Raw genomic sequence first — 21,287 nt, 5'->3', positions numbered from 1 at the left:
ATTAAATGGAAACTTTTTCTTTTTATTTCCAATATAGACATTTGGGAGAGGTCAAACAAACACAATAGCCATCACCTAAAAACTTACCACACTGTTTCGGCCCAATTCCAACTGATTTTGGCATCTAAACAGTGTTGAGCCTCTTTAGTAGTTTAATTTGAGACCACCTGCTAATATTATTTCCTGTAGGTCTTTTTACATTACCAACACATGATTTTTTTCTGTAAGCCAATACAGTTAGGAAACTTTTTTATTAGCTTACCTGGTTATAGAAGTAGAAGAGGGCAAAAAAGTACTTGTATCTCACCTACAGCCATACCACATTGGACACGCCCAATCTCGTCTGATCTTGGAAGCTAAGCAGTGTTGGGCCTGGTTAGTACTTGGGTGGGAGACCACATGGGAACACCAGGTGCTGTAGGTTTTTTCCCATTACTGGCAAATTGTTTTTATTCTCTAGCTAATTAAATGGAAACTTTTTATTTTTATTTCCAATACAGACATTTGGGAGAGGTCAAACAAACACAATAGCCATCACCTAAAAACTTACCACACTGTTTCGGCCCAATTCCAACTGCTTTTGGCAGCTAAACAGTGTTGAGCCTCTTTAGTAGTTTAATTTGAGATTCACCTGCTTATATCATGTCCTGTAGGTCTTTTTACATTATCAACACATGATTTTTTTCAGTAAGCCAAAACAGTTAGGAAACTTTTTTATTAGCTTACCTGGTTATAGAAGTAGAAGAGTGCAAAAAAGTGCCTGTATCTCACCTACAGTCATACCACATTGGATACGCCCAATCTCGTCTGATCTTGGAAGCTAAGCAGTGTTGGGCCTGGTTTGTACTTGGGTGGGAGACCACATGGGAACACCAGATGCTGTAGGTTTTTTCCCATTACTGGCAAATTGTTTTTATTCTCTAGCTAATTAAATGGAAACTTTTTCTTTTTATTTCCAATATAGACATTTGGGAGAGGTCAAACAAACACAATAGCCATCACCTAAAAACTTACCACACTGTTTCGGCCCAATTCCAACTGATTTTGGCAGCTAAACAGTGTTGAGCCTCTTTAGTAGTTTAATTTGAGACCACCTGCTAATATTATTTCCTGTAGGTCTTTTTACATTACCAACACATGATTTTTTTCTGTAAGCCAATACAGTTAGGAAACTTTTTTATTAGCTTACCTGGTTATAGAAGTAGAAGAGGGCAAAAAAGTACTTGTATCTCACCTACAGCCATACCACATTGGACACGCCCAATCTCGTCTGATCTTGGAAGCTAAGCAGTGTTGGGCCTGGTTAGTACTTGGGTGGGAGACCACATGGGAACACCAGGTGCTGTAGGTTTTTTCCCATTACTGGCAAATTGTTTTTATTCTCTAGCTAATTAAATGGAAACTTTTTATTTTTATTTCCAATACAGACATTTGGGAGAGGTCAAACAAACACAATAGCCATCACCTAAAAACTTACCACACTGTTTCGGCCCAATTCCAACTGCTTTTGGCAGCTAAACAGTGTTGAGCCTCTTTAGTAGTTTAATTTGAGACCACCTGCTTATATCATGTCCTGTAGGTCTTTTTACATTATCAACACATGATTTTTTTCAGTAAGCCAAAACAGTTAGGAAACTTTTTTATTAGCTTACCTGGTTATAGAAGTAGAAGAGTGCAAAAAAGTGCCTGTATCTCACCTACAGTCATACCACATTGGATACGCCCAATCTCGTCTGATCTTGGAAGCTAAGCAGTGATGGGCCTGGTTAGTACTTGGGTGGGTGACCACATGGGAACACCAGGTGCTGTAGTTTTTTCCCATTACTGGCAAATTGTTTTTATTCTCTAGCTATTTAAATTGGAAACTTTTTTTTTATTGCCAATACAGACATTTGGGAGAGGTCAACAGACACAATAGCCATCACCTAAAAACTTTCCACACTGTTTAGGCCCAATTCCAACTGCTTTTGGCAGCTAAACAGTGTTGAGCCTCTTTAGTAGTTTAATTTGAGACCACCTGCTAATATTATGTCCTGTAGGTCTTTTTACATTACCAACACATGATTTTTTTCTGTAAGCCAATACAGTTAGGAAACTTTTTTATTAGCTTACCTGGTTATAGAAGTAGAAGAGGGCAAAAAAGTACCTGTATCTCACCTACAGCCATACCACATTGGACACGCCCAATCTCGTCTGATCTTGGCAGCTAAGCAGTGTTGGGCCTGGTTAGTACTTGGGTGGGAGACCACATGGGAACACCAGGTGCTGTAGGTTTTTTCCCATTACTGGCAAATTGTTTTTATTCTCTAGCTAATTAAATGGAAACTTTTTATTTTTATTTCCAATACAGACATTTGGGAGTGGCCAAACAAACACAATAGCCATCACCTAAAAACTTACCACACTGTTTCGGCCCAATTCCAACTGCTTTTGGCAGCTAAACAGTGTTGAGCCTCTTTAGTAGTTTAATTTGAGACCACCTGCTTATATCATGTCCTGTAGGTCTTTTTACATTATCAACACATGATTTTTTTCAGTAAGCCAAAACAGTTAGGAAACTTTTTTATTAGCTTACCTGGTTATAGAAGTAGAAGAGTACAAAAAAGTGCCTGTATCTCACCTACAGTCATACCACATTGGATACGCCCAATCTCGTCTGATCTTGGAAGCTAAGCAGTGATGGGCCTGGTTAGTACTTGGGTGGGTGACCACATGGGAACACCAGGTGCTGTAGTTTTTTTCCCATTACTGGCAAATTGTTTTTATTCTCTAGCTATTTAAATTGGAAACTTTTTTTTTATTGCCAATACAGACATTTGGGAGAGGTCAACAGACACAATAGCCATCACCTAAAAACTTTCCACACTGTTTAGGCCCAATTCCAACTGCTTTTGGCAGCTAAACAGTGTTGAGCCTCTTTAGTAGTTTAATTTGAGACCACCTGCTAATATTATGTCCTGTAGGTCTTTTTACATTACCAACACATGATTTTTTTCTGTAAGCCAATACAGTTAGGAAACTTTTTTATTAGCTTACCTGGTTATAGAAGTAGAAGAGGGCAAAAAAGTACCTGTATCTCACCTACAGCCATACCACATTGGGCACGCCCAATCTCGTCTGATCTTGGCAGCTAAGCAGTGTTGGGCCTGGTTAGTACTTGGGTGGGAGACCACATGGGAACACCAGGTGCTGTAGGTTTTTTCCCATTACTGGCAAATTGTTTTTATTCTCTAGCTAATTAAATGGAAACTTTTTATTTTTATTTCCAATACAGACATTTGGGAGAGGTCAAACAAACACAATAGCCATCACCTAAAAACTTACCACACTGTTTCGGCCCAATTCCAACTGCTTTTGGCAGCTAAACAGTGTTGAGCCTCTTTTGTAGTTTAATTTGAGACCACCTGCTAATATTATGTCCTGTAGGTCTTTTTACATTACCAACACATGATTTTTTTCTGTAAGCCAATACAGTTAGGAAACTTTTTTATTAGCTTACCTGGTTATAGAAGTAGAAGAGGGCAAAAAAGTGCCTCTATCTCACCTACAGCCATACCACATTGGACACGCCCAATCTCGTCTGATCTTGAAAGCTAAGCAGTGTTGGGCCTGGTTAGTACTTGGGTGGGAGACCTCATGGGAACACCAGGTGCTGTAGGTTTTTTCACATTACTGGCAAATTGTTTTTATTCTCTAGCTATTTAAATTGGAAACTTTTTCTTTTTATTGCCAGTACAGACATTTGGAAGAGGTCAAACAGACACAATAGCTATCACCTAAAAACTTACCACAGTGTTTAGGCCCAATTCCATCTGATTTTGGCAGCTAAACAGTGTTAAACCTCTTTAGTAGTTTAATTTGAGACCACCTGCTTATATCATGTCCTGTAGGTCTTTTTACATTATCAACACATGATTTTTTTCAGTAAGCCAAAACAGTTAGGAAACTTTTTTATTAGCTTACCTGGTTATAGAAGTAGAAGAGTGCAAAAAAGTGCCTGTATCTCACCTACAGTCATACCACGTTGGATACGCCCAATCTCGTCTGATCTTGAAAGCTAAGCAGTGTTGGGCCTGGTTAGTACTTGGGTGGGAGACCTCATGGGAACACCAGGTGCTGTAGGTTTTTTCACATTACTGGCAAATTGTTTTTATTCTCTAGCTATTTAAATTGGAAACTTTTTCTTTTTATTGCCAATACAGACATTTGGGAGAGGTCAAACAGACACAATAGCCATCACCTAAAGACTTTCCACACTGTTTCGGCCCAATTCCAACTGCTTTTGGCAGCTAAACAGTGTTGAGCCTCTTTAGTAGTTTAACTTGAGACCACCTGCTTATATCATGTCCTGAAGGTATTTTTTCATTACCAACACATGATTTTTTCAGTAAGCCAAAACAGTTAGGATATTTTTTTGTTAGCTTACCTGGTGATAGAAGTAGAAGAGGGTAAAAAAGTGCCTGTATCTCACCTACAGCCATACCACATTGGACACGCCCAATCTCGTCTGATCTTGGAAGCTAAGCAGTGTTGGGCCTGGTTAGTACTTGGGTGGGAGACCACATGGGAACACCAGGTGCTGTAGGTTTTTTCCCATTACTGGCAAATTGTTTTTATTCTCTAGCTAATTAAATGGAAACTTTTTCTTTTTATTTCCAATATAGACATTTGGGAGAGGTCAAACAAACACAATAGCCATCACCTAAAAACTTACCACACTGTTTCGGCCCAATTCCAACTGATTTTGGCAGCTAAACAGTGTTGAGCCTCTTTAGTAGTTTAATTTGAGACCACCTGCTAATATTATTTCCTGTAGGTCTTTTTACATTACCAACACATGATTTTTTTCTGTAAGCCAATACAGTTAGGAAACTTTTTTATTAGCTTACCTGGTTATAGAAGTAGAAGAGTGCAAAAAAGTACCTATATCTCACCTACAGCCATACCACATTGGACACGCCCAATCTCGTCTGATCTTGGAAGCTAAGCAGTGTTGGGCCTGGTTAGTACTTGGGTGGGAGACCACATGGGAACACCAGGTGCTGTAGGTTTTTTCCCATTACTGGCAAATTGTTTTTATTCTCTAGCTAATTAAATGGAAACTTTTTATTTTTATTTCCAATACAGACATTTGAGAGAGGTCAAACAAACACAATAGCCATCACCTAAAAACTTACCACACTGTTTCGGCCCAATTCCAACTGCTTTTGGCAGCTAAACAGTGTTGAGCCTCTTTTGTAGTTTAATTTGAGACCACCTGCTAATATTATGTCCTGTAGGTCTTTTTACATTACCAACACATGATTTTTTTCTGTAAGCCAATACAGTTAGGAAACTTTTTTATTAGCTTACCTGGTTATAGAAGTAGAAGAGGGCAAAAAAGTGCCTCTATCTCACCTACAGCCATACCACATTGGACACGCCCAATCTCGTCTGATCTTGAAAGCTAAGCAGTGTTGGGCCTGGTTAGTACTTGGGTGGGAGACCTCATGGGAACACCAGGTGCTGTAGGTTTTTTCACATTACTGGCAAATTGTTTTTATTCTCTAGCTATTTAAATTGGAAACTTTTTCTTTTTATTGCCAGTACAGACATTTGGAAGAGGTCAAACAGACACAATAGCTATCACCTAAAAACTTACCACAGTGTTTAGGCCCAATTCCATCTGCTTTTGGCAGCTAAACAGTGTTGAGCCTCTTTAGTAGTTTAATTTGAGACCACCTGCTTATATCATGTCCTGTAGGTCTTTTTACATTATCAACACATGATTTTTTTCAGTAAGCCAAAACAGTTAGGAAACTTTTTTATTAGCTTACCTGGTTATAGAAGTAGAAGAGTGCAAAAAAGTGCCTGTATCTCACCTACAGTCATACCACATTGGATACGCCCAATCTTGTCTGATCTTGGAAGCTAAGCAGTGTTGGGCCTGGTTTGTACTTGGGTGGGAGACCACATGGGAACACCAGGTGCTGTAGGTTTTTTCCCATTACTGGCAAATTGTTTTTATTCTCTAGCTAATTAAATGGAAACTTTTTCTTTTTATTTCCAATATAGACATTTGGGAGAGGTCAAACAAACACAATAGCCATCACCTAAAAACTTACCACACTGTTTCGGCCCAATTCCAACTGATTTTGGCAGCTAAACAGTGTTGAGCCTCTTTAGTAGTTTAATTTGAGACCACCTGCTAATATTATTTCCTGTAGGTCTTTTTACATTACCAACACATGATTTTTTTCTGTAAGCCAATACAGTTAGGAAACTTTTTTATTAGCTTACCTGGTTATAGAAGTAGAAGAGGGCAAAAAAGTACTTGTATCTCACCTACAGCCATACCACATTGGACACGCCCAATCTCGTCTGATCTTGGAAGCTAAGCAGTGTTGGGCCTGGTTAGTACTTGGGTGGGAGACCACATGGGAACACCAGGTGCTGTAGGTTTTTTCCCATTACTGGCAAATTGTTTTTATTCTCTAGCTAATTAAATGGAAACTTTTTATTTTTATTTCCAATACAGACATTTGGGAGAGGTCAAACAAACACAATAGCCATCACTTAAAAACTTACCACACTGTTTCGGCCCAATTCCAACTGCTTTTGGCAGCTAAACAGTGTTGAGCCTCTTTTGTAGTTTAATTTGAGACCACCTGCTAATATTATGTCCTGTAGGTCTTTTTACATTACCAACACATGATTTTTTTCTGTAAGCCAATACAGTTAGGAAACTTTTTTATTAGCTTACCTGGTTATAGAAGTAGAAGAGGGCAAAAAAGTGCCTCTGTCTCACCTACAGCCATACCACATTGGACACGCCCAATCTCGCCTGATCTTGAAAGCTAAGCAGTATTGGGCCTGGTTAGTACTGGGGTGGGAGACCTCATGGGAACACCAGGTGCTGTAGGTTTTTTCACATTACTGGCAAATTGTTTTTATTCTCTAGCTATTTAAATTGGAAACTTTTTCTTTTTATTGCCAGTACAGACATTTGGAAGAGGTCAAACAGACACAATAGCTATCACCTAAAAACTTACCACAGTGTTTAGGCCCAATTCCATCTGCTTTTGGCAGCTAAACAGTGTTGAGCCTCTTTAGTAGTTTAATTTGAGACCACCTGCTTATATCATGTCCTGTAGGTCTTTTTACATTATCAACACATGATTTTTTTCAGTAAGCAAAACAGTTAGGAAACTTTTTTATTAGCTTACCTGGTTATAGAAGTAGAAGAGTGCAAAAAAGTGCCTGTATCTCACCTACAGTCATACCACATTGGATACGCCCAATCTCGTCTGATCTTGGAAGCTAAGCAGTGTTGGGCCTGGTTTGTACTTGGGTGGGAGACCACATGGGAACACCAGGTGCTGTAGGTTTTTTCCCATTACTGGCAAATTGTTTTTATTCTCTAGCTAATTAAATGGAAACGTTTTCTTTTTATTTCCAATATAGACATTTGGGAGAGGTCAAACAAACACAATAGCCATCACCTAAAAACTTACCACACTGTTTCGGCCCAATTCCAACTGATTTTGGCAGCTAAACAGTGTTGAGCCTCTTTAGTAGTTTAATTTGAGACCACCTGCTAATATTATTTCCTGTAGGTCTTTTTACATTACCAACACATGATTTTTTTCTGTAAGCCAATACAGTTAGGAAACTTTTTTATTAGCTTACCTGGTTATAGAAGTAGAAGAGGGCAAAAAAGTACTTGTATCTCACCTTCAGCCATACCACATTGGACACGCCCAATCTCGTCTGATCTTGGAAGCTAAGCAGTGTTGGGCCTGGTTAGTACTTGGGTGGGAGACCACATGGGAACACCAGGTGCTGTAGGTTTTTTCCCATTACTGGCAAATTGTTTTTATTCTCTAGCTAATTAAATGGAAACGTTTTCTTTTTATTTCCAATATAGACATTTGGGAGAGGTCAAACAAACACAATAGCCATCACCTAAAAACTTACCACACTGTTTCGGCCCAATTCCAACTGATTTTGGCAGCTAAACAGTGTTGAGCCTCTTTAGTAGTTTAATTTGAGACCACCTGCTAATATTATTTCCTGTAGGTCTTTTTACATTACCAACACATGATTTTTTTCTGTAAGCCAATACAGTTAGGAAACTTTTTTATTAGCTTACCTGGTTATAGAAGTAGAAGAGGGCAAAAAAGTACTTGTATCTCACCTTCAGCCATACCACATTGGACACGCCCAATCTCGTCTGATCTTGGAAGCTAAGCAGTGTTGGGCCTGGTTAGTACTTGGGTGGGAGACCACATGGGAACATCAGGTGCTGTAGGTTTTTTCCCATTACTGGCAAATTGTTTTTATTCTCTAGCTAATTAAATGGAAACTTTTTATTTTTATTTCCAATACAGACATTTGGGAGAGGTCAAACAAACACAATAGCCATCACCTAAAAACTTACCACACTGTTTCGGCCCAATTCCAACTGCTTTTGGCAGCTAAACAGTGTTGAGCCTCTTTAGTAGTTTAATTTGAGACCACCTGCTTATATCATGTCCTGTAGGTCTTTTTACATTATCAACACATGATTTTTTTCAGTAAGCCAAAACAGTTAGGAAACTTTTTTATTAGCTTACCTGGTTATAGAAGTAGAAGAGTGCAAAAAAGTGCCTGTATCTCACCTACAGTCATACCACATTGGATACGCCCAATCTTGTCTGATCTTGGAAGCTAAGCAGTGATGGGCCTGGTTAGTACTTGGGTGGGTGACCACATGGGAACACCAGGTGCTGTAGTTTTTTTCCCATTACTGGCAAATTGTTTTTATTCTCTAGCTATTTAAATTGGAAACTTTTTTTTTATTGCCAATACAGACATTTGGGAGAGGTCAACAGACACAATAGCCATCACCTAAAAACTTTCCACACTGTTTAGGCCCAATTCCAACTGCTTTTGGCAGCTAAACAGTGTTGAGCCTCTTTAGTAGTTTAATTTGAGACCACCTGCTAATATTATGTCCTGTAGGTCTTTTTACATTACCAACACATGATTTTTTTCAGTAAGCCAAAACAGTTAGGAAAATTTTTTATTAGCTTACCTGGTTATGGAAGTAGAAGAGGGCAAAAAAGTGCCTGTATCTCATCTACAGCCATACCACATTGGACACACCCAATCTTGTCTGATCTTGGAAGCTAAGCAGTGTTGGGCCTGTTTAGTACTTAGGTGGGAGACCACATGGGAACACCAGGTGCTGTAGGTTTTTCCCATTACTGGCAAATTGTTTTTATTCTCTAGCTATTTAAATTGGAAACTTTTTCTTTTTATTGCCAGTACAGACATTTGGAAGAGGTCAAACAGACACAATAGCTATCACCTAAAAACTTACCACAGTGTTTAGGCCCAATTCCAACTGCTTTTGGCAGCTAAACAGTGTTGAGCCTCTTTAGTAGTTTAATTTGAGACCACCTGCTTATATCATGTCCTGTAGGTCTTTTTACATTATCAACACATGATTTTTTTCAGTAAGCCAAAACAGTTAGGAAACTTTTTTATTAGCTTACCTGGTTATAGAAGTAGAAGAGTTCAAAAAAGTGCCTCTATCTCACCTACAGCCATACAACATTGGATACGCCCAATCTCGTCTGATCTTGGAAGCTAAGCAGTGATGGGCCTGGTTAGTACTTGGGTGGGTGACCACATGGGAACACCAGGTGCTGTAGGTTTTTTCCCATTACTGGCAAATTGTTTTTATTCTCTAGCTATTTAAATTGGAAACTTTTTTTTATTGACAGTACAGACATTTGGAAGAGGTCAAACAGACACAATAGCCATCACCTAAAAACTTACCACACTGTTTAGGCCCAATCCCAACTGCTTTTGGCAGCTAAACAGTGTTGAGCCTCTTTAGTAGTTTAATTTGAGACCACCTGCTTATATCATGTCCTGTAGGTCTTTTTACATTATCAACACATGATTTTTTTCAGTAAGCCAAAACAGTTAGGAAACTTTTTTATTAGCTTACCTGGTTATAGAAGTAGAAGAGTTCAAAAAAGTGCCTCTATCTCACCTACAGACCTACAACATTGGATACGCCCAATCTCGTCTGATCTTGGAAGCTAAGCAGTGATGGGCCTGGTTAGTACTTGGGTGGGTGACCACATGGGAACACCAGGTGCTGTAGGTTTTTTCCCATTACTGGCAAATTGTTTTTATTCTCTAGCTATTTAAATTGGAAACTTTTTTTTATTGACAGTACAGACATTTGGAAGAGGTCAAACAGACACAATAGCCATCACCTAAAAACTTACCACACTGTTTAGGCCCAATCCCAACTGCTTTTGGCAGCTAAACAGTGTTGAGCCTCTTTAGTAGTTTAATTTGAGACCACCTGCTTATATCATGTCCTGTAGGTCTTTTTACATTATCAACACATGATTTTTTTAAGTAAGTCAAAACAGTTAGGAAACTTTTTTATTAGCTTACCTGGTTATAGAAGTAGAAGAGTGCAAAAAAGTGCCTGTATCTCAAATACAGCCATACCACATTGGACACACCCAATCTCATCTGATCTTGGAAGCTAAGCAGTGTTGGGCCTGTTTAGTACTTGGGTGGGAGACCACATGGGAACACCAGGTGCTGTAGGTTTTGCCCATTACTGGCAAATTGTTTTTATTCTCTAGCTTTTTAAATTGGAAACTTTTTTCTCTTTTTTGCCAGTACAGACATTTGGAAGAGGTCAAACAGACACAAAAGCCATCACCTAAAAACTTACCACACTGTTTAGGCCCAATTCCAACTGCTTTTGGCAGCTAAACAGTGTTGAGCCTCTTTAGTAGTTTAATTTGAGAACATCTGCTTATATCATGTCCTGTAGGTCTTTTTACATGACCAACACATGTTTTTTTTCAGTAAGCCAAAACAGTTAGGAAACTTTTTTATTAGCTTACCTGGTTATAGAAGTAGAAGAGGGCAAAAAAGTGCCTGTATCTCACCTACAGCACTACCACATTGGATACGCCCAATCTCGTCTGATCTTGGAAGCTAAGCAGTGATGGGTCTGGTTAGTACTTGGGTGGGTGACCACATGGGAACACCAGGTGCTGTAGGGTTTTCCCATTACTGGCAAATTGTTTTTATTCTCTAGCTATTTAAATTGGAAACTTTTTTTTATTGCCAGTACAGACATTTGGAAGAGGTCAAACAGACACAATAGCCATCACCTAAAAACTTACCACACTGTTTAGGCCCAATCCCAACTGCTTTTGGCAGCTAAACAGTGTTGAGCCTCTTTTGTAGTTTAATTTGAGACCACCTGCTTATATCATGTCCTGTAGGTCTTTTTACATTATCAACACATGATTTTTTTCAGTAAGCCAAAACAGTTAGGAAACTTTTTTATTAGCTTACCTGGTTATAGAAGTAGAAGAGTGCAAAAAAGTGCCTGTATCTCACCTATAGCCATACCACATTGGATATGCCCAATCTCGTCTGATTTTGGAAGCTAAGCAGTGATGGGCCTGGTTAGTACTTGGGTGGGTGACCACATGGGAACACCAGGTGCTGTAGGTTTTTTCCCATTACTGGCAAATTGTTTTTATTCTCTAGCTATATAAATTGGAAACTTTTTTTTTTATTGCCAGTACAGACATTTGGAAGAGGTCAAACAGACACAATAGCCATCACCTAAAAACTTACCACACTGTTTAGGCCCAATCCCAACTGCTTTTGGCAGCTAAACAGTGTTGAGCCTCTTTAGTAGTTTAATTTGGGACCACCTGCTTATATCATGTCATGTAGGTCTTTTTACATTATCAACACATTATTTTTTTCAGTAAGCCAAAACAGTTAGGAAACTTTTTTATTAGCTTACCTGGTTATAGAAGTAGAAAAGTGCAAAAAAGTGCCTGTATCTTACCTACAGTCATACCACATTGGATACGCCCAATCTCGTCTGATCTTGGAAACTAAGCAGTGATGGGCCTGGTTAGTACTTGGGTGGGTGACCACATGGGAACACCAGGTGCTGTAGGTTTTTTCCCATTACTGGCAAATTGTTTTTATTCTCTAGCTATTTAAATTGGAAACTTTTTCTTTTTATTGCCAATACAGACATTTGGGAGAGGTCAAACAGACACAATAGCCATCACCTAAAAACTTACCACACTGTTTAGGCCCAATTCCAACTGCTTTTGGCAGCTAAACAGTGTTGAGCCTCTTTAGTAGTTTAATTTAAGACCACCTGCTAATATTATGTCCTGTAGGTCTTTTTACATTACCAACACATGATTTTTTTCAGTAAGCCAAAACAGTTAGGAAACTTTTTTATTAGCTTACCTGGTTATGGAAGTAGAAGAGGGCAAAAAAGTGCCTGTATCTCATCTATAGCCATACCACATTGGACACACCCAATCTCGTCTGATCTTGGAAGCTAAGCAGTGTTGGGCCTGTTTAGTACTTGGGTGGGAGACCACATGGGAACACCAGTTGCTGTAGGTTTTTCCCATTACTGGCAAATTGTTTTTATTCTCTAGCTATTTAAATTGGAAACTTTTTCTTTTTATTGCCAGTACAGACATTTGGAAGAGGTCAAACAGACACAATAGCTATCACCTAAAAACTTACCACAGTGTTTAGGCCCAATTCCAACTGCTTTTGGCAGCTAAACAGTGTTGAGCCTCTTTAGTAGTTTAATTTGAGACCACCTGCTTATATCATGTCCTGTAGGTCTTTTTACATTATCGACACATGATTTTTTTCAGTAAGCCAAAACAGATAGGAAACTTTTTTATTAGCTTACCTGGTTATAGAAGTAGAAGAGTGCAAAAAAGTGCCTCTTTCTCACCTACAGCCATACCACAATGGATACGCCCAATCTCGTCTGATCTTGGAAGCTAAGCAGCGATGGGCCTGGTTAGTACTTGGGTGGGTGACCACATGGGAACACCAGGTGCTGTAGGGTTTTCCCATTACTGGCAAATTGTTTTTATTCTCTAGCTATTTAAATTGGAAACTTTTTTTTATTGCCATTACAGACATTTGGAAGAGGTCAAACAGACACAATAGCCATCACCTAAAAACTTACCACACTGTTTAGGCCCAATCCCAACTGCTTTTGGCAGCTAAACAGTGTTGAGCCTCTTTTGTAGTTTAATTTGAGACCACCTGCTTATATCATGTCCTGTAGGTCTTTTTACATTATCAACACATGATTTTTTTCAGTAAGCCAAAACAGTTAGGAAACTTTTTGATTAGCTTACCTGGTTATAGAAGTAGAAGAGTGCAAAAAAGTGCCTGTATCTCACCTATAGCCATACCACATTGGATACGCCCAATCTTGTCTGATTTTGGAAGCTAAGCAGTGATGGGCCTGGTTAGTACTTGGGTGGGTGACCACATGGGAACACCAGGTGCTGTAGGTTTTTTCCCATTACTGGCAAATTGTTTTTATTCTCTAGCTATATAAATTGGAAACTTTTTTTTTATTGCCAGTACAGACATTTGGAAGAGGTCAAACAGACACAATAGCCATCACCTAAAAACTTACCACACTGTTTAGGCCCAATCCCAACTGCTTTTGGCAGCTAAACAGTGTTGAGCCTCTTTAGTAGTTTAATTTGAGACCACCTGCTTATATCCATGTCCTGTAGGTCTTTTTACATTATCAACACATGATTTTTTTCAGTAAGCCAAAACAGTTAGGAAACTTTTTTATTAGCTTACCTGGTTATAGAAGTAGAAGAGTGCAAAAAAGTGCCTGTATCTCACCTACAGCCATACCACATTGGATACGCCCAATCTCATCTGATCTTGGAAGCTAAGCAGTGATGGGCCTGGCTAGTACTTAGGTGGGAGACCACATGGGAACACCAGGTGCGGTAGGTTTTTTCCCATTACTGGCAAATTGTTTTTATTCTCTAGCTATTTAAATTGGAAACTTTTTTTTATTGCCAGTACAGACATTTGGAAGAGGTCAAACAGACACAATAGCCATCACCTAAAAACTTACCACACTGTTTAGGCCCAATTCCAACTGCTTTTGGCAGCTAAACAGTGTTGAGAATCTTTAGTAGTTTAATTTGAGACCACCTGCTTATATCATGTCCTGTAGGTCTTTTTACATTATCAACACATGATTTTTTTCAGTAAGCCAAAACAGTTAGGAAACTTTTTTATTAGCTTACCTGGTTATAGAAGTAGAAGAGGGCAAAAAAGTGCCTGTATCTCACCTACAGCCATACCACAATCGATACGCCCAATCTCGTCTGATCTTGGAAGCTAAGCAGTGATGGGCCTGGTTAGTACTTGGGTGGGTGACCACATGGGAACACCAGGTGCTGTAGGTTTTTTCCCATTACTGGCAAATTGTTTTTATTCTCTAGCTATTTAAATTGGAAACTTTTTCTTTTTATTGCCAATACAGACATTTGGGAGAGGTCAAACAGACACAATAGCCATCACCTAAAAACTTACCACACTGTTTAGGCCCAATTCCAACTGCTTTTGGCAGCTAAACAGTGTTGAGCCTCTTTAGTAGTTTAATTTGAGACCACCTGCTAAAATTATGTCCTGTAGGTCTTTTTACATTACCAACACATGATTTTTTTCAGTAAGCCAAAACAGTTAGGAAACTTTTTTATTAGCTTACCTGGTTATGGAAGTAGAAGAGGGCAAAAAAGTGCCTGTATCTCATCTATAGCCATACCACATTGGACACACCCAATCTCGTCTGATCTTGGAAGCTAAGCAGTGTTGGGCCTGTTTTGTATTTGGTTGGGAGACCACATGGGAACACCAGTTGCTGTATGTTTTTCCCATTACTGGCAAATTGTTTTTATTCTCTAGCTATTTAAATTGGAAACTTTTTCTTTTTATTGCCAGTACAGACATTTGGAAGAGGTCAAACAGACACAATAGCTATCACCTAAAAACTTACCACAGAGTTTAGGCCCAATTCCAACTGCTTTTGGCAGCTAAACAGTGTTGAGAATCTTTAGTAGTTTAATTTGAGACCACCTGCTTATATCATGTCCTGTAGGTCTTTTTACATTATCAACACATGATTTTTTTCAGTAAGCCAAAACAGTTAGGAAACTTTTTTATTAGCTTACCTGGTTATAGAAGTAGAAGAGGGCAAAAAAGTGCCTGTATCTCACCTACAGCCATACCACAATCGATACGCCCAATCTCGTCTGATCTTGGAAGCTAAGCAGTGATGGGCCTGGTTAGTACTTGGGTGGGTGACCACATGGGAACACCAGGTGCTGTAGGTTTTTTCCCATTACTGGCAAATTGTTTTTATTCTCTAGCTATTTAAATTGGAAACTTTTTTTTTATTGACAGTACAGACATTTGGAAGAGGTCAAACAGACACAATAGCCATCACCTAAAAACTTACCACACTGTTTAGGCCCAATCCCAACTGCTTTTGGCAGCTAAACAGTGTTGAGCCTCTTTAGTAGTTTAATTTGAGACCACCTGCTTATATCATGTCCTGTAGGTCTTTTTACATTATCAACACATGATTTTTTTCAGTAAGCCAAAACAGTTAGGAAACTTTTTTATTAGCTTACCTGGTTATAGAAGTAGAAGAGTTCAAAAAAGTGCCTCTATCTCACCTACAGCCATACAACATTGGATACGCCCAATCTCGTCTGATCTTGGAAGCTAAGCAGTGATGGGCCTGGTTAGTACTTGGGTGGGTGACCACATGGGAACACCAGGTGCTGTAGGTTTTTTCCCATTACTGGCAAATTGTTTTTATTCTCTAGCTATTTAAATTGGAAACTTTTTTTTATTGACAGTACAGACATTTGGAAGAGGTCAAACAGACACAATAGCCATCACCTAAAAACTTACCACACTGTTTAGGCCAAATCCCAACTGCTTTTGGCAGCTAAACAGTGTTGAGCCTCTTTAGTAGTTTAATTTGAGACCACCTGCTTATATCATGTCCTGTAGGTCTTTTTACATTATCAACACATGATTTTTTTAAGTAAGTCAAAACAGTTAGGAAACTTTTTTATTAGCTTACCTGGTTATAGAAGTAGAAGAGTGCAAAAAAGTGCCTGTATCTCAAATACAGCCATACCACATTGGACACACCCAATCTCATCTGATCTTGGAAGCTAAGCAGTGTTGGGCCTGTTTAGTACTTGGGTGGGAGACCACATGGGAACACCAGGTGCTGTAGGTTTTGCCCATTACTGGCAAATTGTTTTTATTCTCTAGCTTTTTAAATTGGAAACTTTTTTCTCTTTTTTGCCAGTACAGACATTTGGAAGAGGTCAAACAGACACAAAAGCCATCACCTAAAAACTTACCACACTGTTTAGGCCCAATTCCAACTGCTTTTGGCAGCTAAACAGTGTTGAGCCTCTTTAGTAGTTTAATTTGAGAACATCTGCTTATATCATGTCCTGTAGGTCTTTTTACATGACCAACACATGTTTTTTTTCAGTAAGCCAAAACAGTTAGGAAACTTTTTTATTAGCTTACCTGGTTATAGAAGTAGAAGAGGGCAAAAAAGTGCCTGTATCTCACCTACAGCACTACCACATTGGATACGCCCAATCTCGTCTGATCTTGGAAGCTAAGCAGTGATGGGTCTGGTTAGTACTTGGGTGGGTGACCACATGGGAACACCAGGTGCTGTAGGGTTTTCCCATTACTGGCAAATTGTTTTTATTCTCTAGCTATTTAAATTGGAAACTTTTTTTTATTGCCAGTACAGACATTTGGAAGAGGTCAAACAGACACAATAGCCATCACCTAAAAACTTACCACACTGTTTAGGCCCAATCCCAACTGCTTTTGGCAGCTAAACAGTGTTGAGCCTCTTTTGTAGTTTAATTTGAGACCACCTGCTTATATCATGTCCTGTAGGTCTTTTTACATTATCAACACATGATTTTTTTCAGTAAGCCAAAACAGTTAGGAAACTTTTTTATTAGCTTACCTGGTTATAGAAGTAGAAGAGTGCAAAAAAGTGCCTGTATCTCACCTATAGCCATACCACATTGGATATGCCCAATCTCGTCTGATTTTGGAAGCTAAGCAGTGATGGGCCTGGTTAGTACTTGGGTGGGTGACCACATGGGAACACCAGGTGCTGTAGGTTTTTTCCCATTACTGGCAAATTGTTTTTATTCTCTAGCTATATAAATTGGAAACTTTTTTTTTTATTGCCAGTACAGACATTTGGAAGAGGTCAAACAGACACAATAGCCATCACCTAAAAACTTACCACACTGTTTAGGCCCAATCCCAACTGCTTTTGGCAGCTAAACAGTGTTGAGCCTCTTTAGTAGTTTAATTTGGGACCACCTGCTTATATCATGTCCTGTAGGTCTTTTTACATTATCAACACATTATTTTTTTCAGTAAGCCAAAACAGTTAGGAAACTTTTTTATTAGCTTACCTGGTTATAGAAGTAGAAAAGTGCAAAAAAGTGCCTGTATCTTACCTACAGTCATACCACATTGGATACGCCCAATCTCGTCTGATCTTGGAAACTAAGCAGTGATGGGCCTGGTTAGTACTTGGGTGGGTGACCACATGGGAACACCAGGTGCTGTAGGTTTTTTCCCATTACTGGCAAATTGTTTTTATTCTCTAGCTATTTAAATTGGAAACTTTTTCTTTTTATTGCCAATACAGACATTTGGGAGAGGTCAAACAGACACAATAGCCATCACCTAAAAACTTACCACACTGTTTAGGCCCAATTCCAACTGCTTTTGGCAGCTAAACAGTGTTAAGCCTCTTTAGTAGTTTAATTTAAGACCACCTGCTAATATTATGTCCTGTAGGTCTTTTTACATTACCAACACATGATTTTTTTCAGTAAGCCAAAACAGTTAGGAAACTTTTTTATTAGCTTACCTGGTTATGGAAGTAGAAGAGGGCAAAAAAGTGCCTGTATCTCATCTATAGCCATACCGCATTGGACACACCCAATCTCGTCTGATCTTGGAAGCTAAGCAGTGTTGGGCCTGTTTAGTACTTGGGTGGGAGACCACATGGGAACACCAGTTGCTGTAGGTTTTTCCCATTACTGGCAAATTGTTTTTATTCTCTAGCTATTTAAATTGGAAACTTTTTCTTTTTATTGCCAGTACAGACATTTGGAAGAGGTCAAACAGACACAATAGCTATCACCTAAAAACTTACCACAGTGTTTAGGCCCAATTCCAACTGCTTTTGGCAGCTAAACAGTGTTGAGCCTCTTTAGTAGTTTAATTTGAGACCACCTGCTTATATCATGTCCTGTAGGTCTTTTTACATTATCGACACATGATTTTTTTCAGTAAGCCAAAACAGATAGGAAACTTTTTTATTAGCTTACCTGGTTATAGAAGTAGAAGAGTGCAAAAAAGTGCCTCTTTCTCACCTACAGCCATACCACAATGGATACGCCCAATCTCGTCTGATCTTGGAAGCTAAGCAGCGATGGGCCTGGTTAGTACTTGGGTGGGTGACCACATGGGAACACCAGGTGCTGTAGGGTTTTCCCATTACTGGCAAATTGTTTTTATTCTCTAGCTATTTAAATTGGAAACTTTTTTTTATTGCCATTACAGACATTTGGAAGAGGTCAAACAGACACAATAGCCATCACCTAAAAACTTACCACACTGTTTAGGCCCAATCCCAACTGCTTTTGGCAGCTAAACAGTGTTGAGCCTCTTTTGTAGTTTAATTTGAGACCACCTGCTTATATCATGTCCTGTAGGTCTTTTTACATTATCAACACATGATTTTTTTCAGTAAGCCAAAACAGTTAGGAAACTTTTTGATTAGCTTACCTGGTTATAGAAGTAGAAGAGTGCAAAAAAGTGCCTGTATCTCACCTATAGCCATACCACATTGGATACGCCCAATCTTGTCTGATTTTGGAAGCTAAGCAGTGAAGGGCCTGGTTAGTACTTGGGTGGGTGACCACATGGGAACACCAGGTGCTGTAGGTTTTTTCCCATTACTGGCAAATTGTTTTTATTCTCTAGCTATATAAATTGGAAACTTTTTTTTTATTGCCAGTACAGACATTTGGAAGAGGTCAAACAGACACAATAGCCATCACCTAAAAACTTACCACACTGTTTAGGCCCAATCCCAACTGCTTTTGGCAGCTAAACAGTGTTGAGCCTCTTTAGTAGTTTAATTTGAGACCACCTGCTTATATCCATGTCCTGTAGGTCTTTTTACATTATCAACACATGATTTTTTTCAGTAAGCCAAAACAGTTAGGAAACTTTTTTATTAGCTTACCTGGTTATAGAAGTAGAAGAGTGCAAAAAAGTGCCTGTATCTCACCTACAGCCATACCACATTGGATACGCCCAATCTCATCTGATCTTGGAAGCTAAGCAGTGATGGGCCTGGTTAGTACTTGGGTGGGAGACCACATGGGAACACCAGGTGCGGTAGGTTTTTTCCCATTACTGGCAAATTGTTTTTATTCTCTAGCTATTTAAATTGGAAACTTTTTTTTATTGCCAGTACAGACATTTGGAAGAGGTCAAACAGACACAATAGCCATCACCTAAAAACTTACCACACTGTTTAGGCCCAATTCCAACTGCTTTTGGCAGCTAAACAGTGTTGAGAATCTTTAGTAGTTTAATTTGAGACCACCTGCTTATATCATGTCCTGTAGGTCTTTTTACATTATCAACACATGATTTTTTTCAGTAAGCCAAAACAGTTAGGAAACTTTTTTATTAGCTTACCTGGTTATAGAAGTAGAAGAGGGCAAAAAAGTGCCTGTATCTCACCTACAGCCATACCACAATCGATACGCCCAATCTCGTCTGATCTTGGAAGCTAAGCAGTGATGGGCCTGGTTAGTACTTGGGTGGGTGACCACATGGGAACACCAGGTGCTGTAGGTTTTTTCCCATTACTGGCAAATTGTTTTTATTCTCTAGCTATTTAAATTGGAAACTTTTTCTTTTTATTGCCAATACAGACATTTGGGAGAGGTCAAACAGACACAATAGCCATCACCTAAAAACTTACCACACTGTTTAGGCCCAATTCCAACTGCTTTTGGCAGCTAAACAGTGTTGAGCCTCTTTAGTAGTTTAATTTGAGACCACCTGCTAAAATTATGTCCTGTAGGTCTTTTTACATTACCAACACATGATTTTTTTCAGTAAGCCAAAACAGTTAGGAAACTTTTTTATTAGCTTACCTGGTTATGGAAGCAGAAGAGGGCAAAAAAGTGCCTGTATCTCATCTATAGCCATACCACATTGGACACACCCAATCTCGTCTGATCTTGGAAGCTAAGCAGTGTTGGGCCTGTTTTGTACTTGGTTGGGAGACCACATGGGAACACCAGTTGCTGTATGTTTTTCCCATTACTGGCAAATTGTTTTTATTCTCTAGCTATTTAAATTGGAAACTTTTTCTTTTTATTGCCAGTACAGACATTTGGAAGAGGTCAAACAGACACAATAGCTATCACCTAAAAACTTACCACAGAGTTTAGGCCCAATTCCAACTGCTTTTGGCAGCTAAACAGTGTTGAGAATCTTTAGTAGTTTAATTTGAGACCACCTGCTTATATCATGTCCTGTAGGTCTTTTTACATTATCAACACATGATTTTTTTCAGTAAGCCAAAACAGTTAGGAAACTTTTTTATTAGCTTACCTGGTTATAGAAGTAGAAGAGGGCAAAAAAGTGCCTGTATCTCACCTACAGCCATACCACAATCGATACGCCCAATCTCGTCTGATCTTGGAAGCTAAGCAGTGATGGGCCTGGTTAGTACTTGGGTGGGTGACCACATGGGAACACCAGGTGCTGTAGGTTTTTTCCCATTACTGGCAAATTGTTTTTATTCTCTAGCTATTTAAATTGGAAACTTTTTTTTTATTGACAGTACAGACATTTGGAAGAGGTCAAACAGACACAATAGCCATCACCTAAAAACTTACCACACTGTTTAGGCCCAATCCCAACTGCTTTTGGCAGCTAAACAGTGTTGAGCCTCTTTAGTAGTTTAATTTGAGACCACCTGCTTATATCATGTCCTGTAGGTCTTTTTACATTATCAACACATGATTTTTTTTAGTAAGCCAAAACAGTTAGGAAACTTTTTTATTAGCTTACCTGGTGATAGAAGTAGAAGAGTGCAAAAAAGTGCCTTTATCTCACATACAGCCATACCACTTTGGACACACCCAATCTCATCTGATCTTGGAAGCTAAGCAGTGTTGGGCCTGTTTAGTACTTCGGTGGGAGACCACATGGGAACACCAGGTGCTGTAGGTTTTGCCCATTACTGGCAAATTGTTTTTATTCTCTAGCTTTTTAAATTGGAA

The 21,287-nt window shown here is 39.0% G+C and overlaps 43 non-coding genes and 3 pseudogenes across 43 annotated transcripts; all 46 read left to right on the top strand.

Moving 5' to 3' along the window:
- Positions 1–305: 305 nt before the first annotated feature.
- LOC146051065 (5S ribosomal RNA) lies at positions 306–424 on the top strand. Its single transcript, XR_014466484.1, has one exon. It is a non-coding gene; the product is annotated as a 5S ribosomal RNA (ribosomal RNA).
- Positions 425–769: 345 nt separating this feature from the next.
- Positions 770–888, top strand: LOC146051275 (5S ribosomal RNA). The gene has a single exon (XR_014466674.1). It is a non-coding gene; the product is annotated as a 5S ribosomal RNA (ribosomal RNA).
- Positions 889–1,232: 344 nt separating this feature from the next.
- Positions 1,233–1,351, top strand: LOC146051052 (5S ribosomal RNA). The gene has a single exon (XR_014466472.1). It is a non-coding gene; the product is annotated as a 5S ribosomal RNA (ribosomal RNA).
- A 344-nt stretch (positions 1,352–1,695) lies between these two features.
- On the top strand, positions 1,696–1,814 carry LOC146051035 (5S ribosomal RNA). Its single transcript, XR_014466457.1, has one exon. It is a non-coding gene; the product is annotated as a 5S ribosomal RNA (ribosomal RNA).
- Positions 1,815–2,155: 341 nt separating this feature from the next.
- LOC146050889 (5S ribosomal RNA) lies at positions 2,156–2,274 on the top strand. Its single transcript, XR_014466372.1, has one exon. It is a non-coding gene; the product is annotated as a 5S ribosomal RNA (ribosomal RNA).
- Positions 2,275–2,618: 344 nt separating this feature from the next.
- Positions 2,619–2,737, top strand: LOC146051034 (5S ribosomal RNA). Its single transcript, XR_014466456.1, has one exon. It is a non-coding gene; the product is annotated as a 5S ribosomal RNA (ribosomal RNA).
- A 342-nt stretch (positions 2,738–3,079) lies between these two features.
- On the top strand, positions 3,080–3,198 carry LOC146051033 (5S ribosomal RNA). Its single transcript, XR_014466455.1, has one exon. It is a non-coding gene; the product is annotated as a 5S ribosomal RNA (ribosomal RNA).
- Positions 3,199–3,542: 344 nt separating this feature from the next.
- On the top strand, positions 3,543–3,661 carry LOC146050985 (5S ribosomal RNA). Its single transcript, XR_014466414.1, has one exon. It is a non-coding gene; the product is annotated as a 5S ribosomal RNA (ribosomal RNA).
- A 345-nt stretch (positions 3,662–4,006) lies between these two features.
- LOC146051096 (5S ribosomal RNA) lies at positions 4,007–4,125 on the top strand. The gene has a single exon (XR_014466512.1). It is a non-coding gene; the product is annotated as a 5S ribosomal RNA (ribosomal RNA).
- Positions 4,126–4,469: 344 nt separating this feature from the next.
- LOC146051040 (5S ribosomal RNA) lies at positions 4,470–4,588 on the top strand. The gene has a single exon (XR_014466461.1). It is a non-coding gene; the product is annotated as a 5S ribosomal RNA (ribosomal RNA).
- A 344-nt stretch (positions 4,589–4,932) lies between these two features.
- LOC146051028 (5S ribosomal RNA) lies at positions 4,933–5,051 on the top strand. Its single transcript, XR_014466450.1, has one exon. It is a non-coding gene; the product is annotated as a 5S ribosomal RNA (ribosomal RNA).
- Positions 5,052–5,395: 344 nt separating this feature from the next.
- Positions 5,396–5,514, top strand: LOC146050978 (5S ribosomal RNA). The gene has a single exon (XR_014466410.1). It is a non-coding gene; the product is annotated as a 5S ribosomal RNA (ribosomal RNA).
- A 345-nt stretch (positions 5,515–5,859) lies between these two features.
- LOC146051229 (5S ribosomal RNA) lies at positions 5,860–5,978 on the top strand. Its single transcript, XR_014466632.1, has one exon. It is a non-coding gene; the product is annotated as a 5S ribosomal RNA (ribosomal RNA).
- A 344-nt stretch (positions 5,979–6,322) lies between these two features.
- Positions 6,323–6,441, top strand: LOC146051014 (5S ribosomal RNA). The gene has a single exon (XR_014466439.1). It is a non-coding gene; the product is annotated as a 5S ribosomal RNA (ribosomal RNA).
- Positions 6,442–6,785: 344 nt separating this feature from the next.
- On the top strand, positions 6,786–6,904 carry LOC146051342 (5S ribosomal RNA). The gene has a single exon (XR_014466735.1). It is a non-coding gene; the product is annotated as a 5S ribosomal RNA (ribosomal RNA).
- A 344-nt stretch (positions 6,905–7,248) lies between these two features.
- On the top strand, positions 7,249–7,367 carry LOC146050996 (5S ribosomal RNA). Its single transcript, XR_014466422.1, has one exon. It is a non-coding gene; the product is annotated as a 5S ribosomal RNA (ribosomal RNA).
- Positions 7,368–7,711: 344 nt separating this feature from the next.
- Positions 7,712–7,830, top strand: LOC146050995 (5S ribosomal RNA). The gene has a single exon (XR_014466421.1). It is a non-coding gene; the product is annotated as a 5S ribosomal RNA (ribosomal RNA).
- Positions 7,831–8,174: 344 nt separating this feature from the next.
- On the top strand, positions 8,175–8,293 carry LOC146051079 (5S ribosomal RNA). Its single transcript, XR_014466497.1, has one exon. It is a non-coding gene; the product is annotated as a 5S ribosomal RNA (ribosomal RNA).
- A 344-nt stretch (positions 8,294–8,637) lies between these two features.
- LOC146051264 (5S ribosomal RNA) lies at positions 8,638–8,756 on the top strand. Its single transcript, XR_014466664.1, has one exon. It is a non-coding gene; the product is annotated as a 5S ribosomal RNA (ribosomal RNA).
- A 342-nt stretch (positions 8,757–9,098) lies between these two features.
- LOC146051234 (5S ribosomal RNA) lies at positions 9,099–9,217 on the top strand. Its single transcript, XR_014466637.1, has one exon. It is a non-coding gene; the product is annotated as a 5S ribosomal RNA (ribosomal RNA).
- A 344-nt stretch (positions 9,218–9,561) lies between these two features.
- Positions 9,562–9,680, top strand: LOC146051152 (5S ribosomal RNA). The gene has a single exon (XR_014466563.1). It is a non-coding gene; the product is annotated as a 5S ribosomal RNA (ribosomal RNA).
- A 342-nt stretch (positions 9,681–10,022) lies between these two features.
- On the top strand, positions 10,023–10,141 carry LOC146051463 (5S ribosomal RNA; annotated as a pseudogene).
- A 342-nt stretch (positions 10,142–10,483) lies between these two features.
- LOC146051127 (5S ribosomal RNA) lies at positions 10,484–10,602 on the top strand. Its single transcript, XR_014466540.1, has one exon. It is a non-coding gene; the product is annotated as a 5S ribosomal RNA (ribosomal RNA).
- A 345-nt stretch (positions 10,603–10,947) lies between these two features.
- On the top strand, positions 10,948–11,066 carry LOC146051434 (5S ribosomal RNA). The gene has a single exon (XR_014466818.1). It is a non-coding gene; the product is annotated as a 5S ribosomal RNA (ribosomal RNA).
- Positions 11,067–11,407: 341 nt separating this feature from the next.
- LOC146051257 (5S ribosomal RNA) lies at positions 11,408–11,526 on the top strand. Its single transcript, XR_014466658.1, has one exon. It is a non-coding gene; the product is annotated as a 5S ribosomal RNA (ribosomal RNA).
- Positions 11,527–11,870: 344 nt separating this feature from the next.
- LOC146051139 (5S ribosomal RNA) lies at positions 11,871–11,989 on the top strand. The gene has a single exon (XR_014466551.1). It is a non-coding gene; the product is annotated as a 5S ribosomal RNA (ribosomal RNA).
- A 345-nt stretch (positions 11,990–12,334) lies between these two features.
- On the top strand, positions 12,335–12,453 carry LOC146051284 (5S ribosomal RNA). Its single transcript, XR_014466682.1, has one exon. It is a non-coding gene; the product is annotated as a 5S ribosomal RNA (ribosomal RNA).
- A 344-nt stretch (positions 12,454–12,797) lies between these two features.
- LOC146051289 (5S ribosomal RNA) lies at positions 12,798–12,916 on the top strand. Its single transcript, XR_014466687.1, has one exon. It is a non-coding gene; the product is annotated as a 5S ribosomal RNA (ribosomal RNA).
- A 341-nt stretch (positions 12,917–13,257) lies between these two features.
- LOC146051324 (5S ribosomal RNA) lies at positions 13,258–13,376 on the top strand. Its single transcript, XR_014466719.1, has one exon. It is a non-coding gene; the product is annotated as a 5S ribosomal RNA (ribosomal RNA).
- Positions 13,377–13,720: 344 nt separating this feature from the next.
- On the top strand, positions 13,721–13,839 carry LOC146051142 (5S ribosomal RNA). The gene has a single exon (XR_014466554.1). It is a non-coding gene; the product is annotated as a 5S ribosomal RNA (ribosomal RNA).
- A 342-nt stretch (positions 13,840–14,181) lies between these two features.
- Positions 14,182–14,300, top strand: LOC146051171 (5S ribosomal RNA). The gene has a single exon (XR_014466580.1). It is a non-coding gene; the product is annotated as a 5S ribosomal RNA (ribosomal RNA).
- Positions 14,301–14,645: 345 nt separating this feature from the next.
- LOC146050762 (5S ribosomal RNA) lies at positions 14,646–14,764 on the top strand (annotated as a pseudogene).
- Positions 14,765–15,108: 344 nt separating this feature from the next.
- Positions 15,109–15,227, top strand: LOC146051169 (5S ribosomal RNA). The gene has a single exon (XR_014466579.1). It is a non-coding gene; the product is annotated as a 5S ribosomal RNA (ribosomal RNA).
- A 343-nt stretch (positions 15,228–15,570) lies between these two features.
- Positions 15,571–15,689, top strand: LOC146051151 (5S ribosomal RNA). The gene has a single exon (XR_014466562.1). It is a non-coding gene; the product is annotated as a 5S ribosomal RNA (ribosomal RNA).
- Positions 15,690–16,031: 342 nt separating this feature from the next.
- LOC146051124 (5S ribosomal RNA) lies at positions 16,032–16,150 on the top strand. Its single transcript, XR_014466538.1, has one exon. It is a non-coding gene; the product is annotated as a 5S ribosomal RNA (ribosomal RNA).
- A 345-nt stretch (positions 16,151–16,495) lies between these two features.
- On the top strand, positions 16,496–16,614 carry LOC146051432 (5S ribosomal RNA). The gene has a single exon (XR_014466816.1). It is a non-coding gene; the product is annotated as a 5S ribosomal RNA (ribosomal RNA).
- Positions 16,615–16,955: 341 nt separating this feature from the next.
- Positions 16,956–17,074, top strand: LOC146051256 (5S ribosomal RNA). The gene has a single exon (XR_014466657.1). It is a non-coding gene; the product is annotated as a 5S ribosomal RNA (ribosomal RNA).
- Positions 17,075–17,418: 344 nt separating this feature from the next.
- On the top strand, positions 17,419–17,537 carry LOC146051136 (5S ribosomal RNA). The gene has a single exon (XR_014466549.1). It is a non-coding gene; the product is annotated as a 5S ribosomal RNA (ribosomal RNA).
- A 345-nt stretch (positions 17,538–17,882) lies between these two features.
- On the top strand, positions 17,883–18,001 carry LOC146051298 (5S ribosomal RNA). Its single transcript, XR_014466695.1, has one exon. It is a non-coding gene; the product is annotated as a 5S ribosomal RNA (ribosomal RNA).
- A 344-nt stretch (positions 18,002–18,345) lies between these two features.
- On the top strand, positions 18,346–18,464 carry LOC146051288 (5S ribosomal RNA). Its single transcript, XR_014466686.1, has one exon. It is a non-coding gene; the product is annotated as a 5S ribosomal RNA (ribosomal RNA).
- A 341-nt stretch (positions 18,465–18,805) lies between these two features.
- LOC146051332 (5S ribosomal RNA) lies at positions 18,806–18,924 on the top strand. Its single transcript, XR_014466726.1, has one exon. It is a non-coding gene; the product is annotated as a 5S ribosomal RNA (ribosomal RNA).
- Positions 18,925–19,268: 344 nt separating this feature from the next.
- On the top strand, positions 19,269–19,387 carry LOC146051041 (5S ribosomal RNA). The gene has a single exon (XR_014466462.1). It is a non-coding gene; the product is annotated as a 5S ribosomal RNA (ribosomal RNA).
- Positions 19,388–19,729: 342 nt separating this feature from the next.
- On the top strand, positions 19,730–19,848 carry LOC146051168 (5S ribosomal RNA). Its single transcript, XR_014466578.1, has one exon. It is a non-coding gene; the product is annotated as a 5S ribosomal RNA (ribosomal RNA).
- Positions 19,849–20,193: 345 nt separating this feature from the next.
- LOC146051477 (5S ribosomal RNA) lies at positions 20,194–20,312 on the top strand (annotated as a pseudogene).
- Positions 20,313–20,656: 344 nt separating this feature from the next.
- LOC146051167 (5S ribosomal RNA) lies at positions 20,657–20,775 on the top strand. The gene has a single exon (XR_014466577.1). It is a non-coding gene; the product is annotated as a 5S ribosomal RNA (ribosomal RNA).
- Positions 20,776–21,118: 343 nt separating this feature from the next.
- Positions 21,119–21,237, top strand: LOC146051123 (5S ribosomal RNA). Its single transcript, XR_014466537.1, has one exon. It is a non-coding gene; the product is annotated as a 5S ribosomal RNA (ribosomal RNA).
- The last annotated feature ends 50 nt before the right edge of the window (positions 21,238–21,287 follow it).

This window comes from Crinia signifera, chromosome 12 (assembly GCF_055691185.1).
Source record: "Crinia signifera chromosome 12, ASM5569118v1, whole genome shotgun sequence".
NCBI lineage: Eukaryota > Metazoa > Chordata > Amphibia > Anura > Myobatrachidae > Crinia > Crinia signifera.
This window is presented reverse-complemented; position numbering and strand designations above follow the sequence as displayed.